At 49.8% G+C, this 2099-nt stretch overlaps 1 pseudogene across 1 annotated transcript; it reads left to right on the top strand.

The window, feature by feature from the left end:
- Positions 1-330: 330 nt before the first annotated feature.
- On the top strand, positions 331-1544 carry LOC116557910 (annotated as a pseudogene). The gene has a single exon (XR_004271752.1). The product of XR_004271752.1 is annotated as a porimin pseudogene (transcript).
- Positions 1545-2099: the final 555 nt, after the last annotated feature.

The following is a 2099-nucleotide window of genomic DNA, read 5'->3' as shown; positions in this document are numbered from 1 at the left end:
AATCTGATTTAAAATGTTGGAGGTGGGCCCAAGTGGGAGGTGTTTGGATTCTAAGGAGTGGATCCCACATGAATAGCTTGGTACCATTCTGTCAGTAGTGAGTGAATTCTTGCTTTTTTGGTTTCTATGAGGGCTGGTTGTTAAAAAGAATCTCCACTTCCCTCTTAGGCTGGGTCACGCGAGGGTGAAGCTCCAACCGCCCAGGACTCCTTAAGAGTGAATCGCGTCCACTGAAGTTCCTCTCCGGGACCTCCCCCTCCTGCCGCCCCCGCTCTGCACCTCCACCCTCTCACTCTGAGCCGCACGCACCCTGTAACCTCCCTGCCGGCAAAACTACTCTTCAAAGACTTCCTTCCGGGCATCGTGAAGCCCGCGTGCTCAGCATTCGGAGAGGCAGCCGCGCTCGCCTTCATCCAGGACAACAAAACCGCCGTTTCTGAAAAGAAAGGAAGCGGCTTCTGGGGTTCCCAGGCGCGCGCCTGAGAGCGAGGCCAGGAGCCGCGTCGCCACGCCCAGAACCCCGAGCCCGCCCCCGCGCCACCCGCCTGGCCTTGTGGCTCCGGCTGCGCACGCGACGCCCCTTCCAGGCCCAGCTCCTGCGCCCTATTTGGTCATTGGGGGCAAGTGGCGGGAGGGGAGAAGTGCGCCGCCTGAGGGGACACGGAGCCGGCGCGGGCTGCGCAGATGAGCCGCTCTCGCTGCTGCCTTCTCGGCTGGGAACCCACGAGACTCGGCGCGCGAGGTGCCTGGGCTGCGCTGCTCCTGGGGACGCTGCAGGTGCTGGCGCTGCTGGGGGCCGCCCTGGAGTACAGCGCAACCTCGGCGACATCTGCAAACATAGAGAATTCTGTGCCTCCACACAACTCTAGTGCTATCTTAACAGAGACTCTCCAACATGTGCCTTCTGACCATGCAAATGAAACTTCCAACAGCACTATGAGACTACCAACTCCAGCTGCCTCAGTCCCCAGCAATTAGACAGTCACCACCATGAAACCCACAGCAGCAACTAATAGGACAACACCAAGGATGGTCTCAACAAATAGGACTGCCATCTTCAAGTCTACACCCAAAACAAACACATCTCAGATAGCAACATCCACGATGACCATAGCCCACAATAGTTCAGTGACATCTGTTTCTTCATCAGTAACAATTACAGCAACTATGCATTCTGAAGCAAAGAAAGGATCCAAATTTGATACTGGGAGCTTTGTTGGCGGTATTGTATTAATGCTGGGAGTTTTATCTATTCTTTACATTGGATGCAAAATGTACTACTCAAGAAGAGGCATTCCGTATAGAACCATAGATGAACATGACGCCATCATTTAAGGAAATCATGGACCAAAGAAGGAAGACAGATTGATGCAGCCCTATCAATTAATTTTGGTTTATTAATAGTTTAAAACAATATTCTCTTCTTGAAAACAGCATAAACAGGCCATGCATAAAATGTACAGTGTATTATGTAAATGTGTAAAGATTCTTCAAGGTAACAAGGGTTTGGGTTTTGTAATAAACATCTAGAGCTTAAAAAAAAAGAATCTGGCACCTCCTCTCTCTCTCTCTCACTCTTTCTCCCTTTCTCCCTTTCTCTCTCTCTCTCTCTCTCTCTCTCTCTCTCTCTCTCTCATTTCCTCTCTTGCCATGTGATCTCTGCACATGCTGGCTCCCTTTAGGCTTCCACCATAAGTGGAAGTAACCTGGGCCCTTCTGCAGAAACAGAAGCTGGCATCATGCTTCTTGTACAGTCTGCACAACAGTGAGCTAAATAAACTTCTTTATAAATTACTCAGCCTCAGGTAGTCCTTTATAGCAACACTAAATGGACTCAGAAATAGCTCACACTTGGTGTCTTTTAATGTTATAACCAGGCATTCAATCTCTACAAATATCCAGTAGCATGCCAGGAGCTGCAAAAGAAATAGCAGTCTGCAAAAGCCAGATAACTCTTTGTCAACTTTGAAGGAGATTTTCTTTTCCTACAGTCCCTTCATCATGGAGAGCTCTATCATGATTAGATCTATTGAGTGTGATGGTCCAATAGTCTGGCTCTGCAGAAGGCTCCTGCAGAGCCTTCTGTTAACTGTGGCCCC

This window comes from Sapajus apella, unplaced genomic scaffold (assembly GCF_009761245.1).
Source record: "Sapajus apella isolate SASKATOON/1434 unplaced genomic scaffold, GSC_monkey_1.0 scaffold20, whole genome shotgun sequence".
NCBI lineage: Eukaryota > Metazoa > Chordata > Mammalia > Primates > Cebidae > Sapajus > Sapajus apella.
This window is presented reverse-complemented; position numbering and strand designations above follow the sequence as displayed.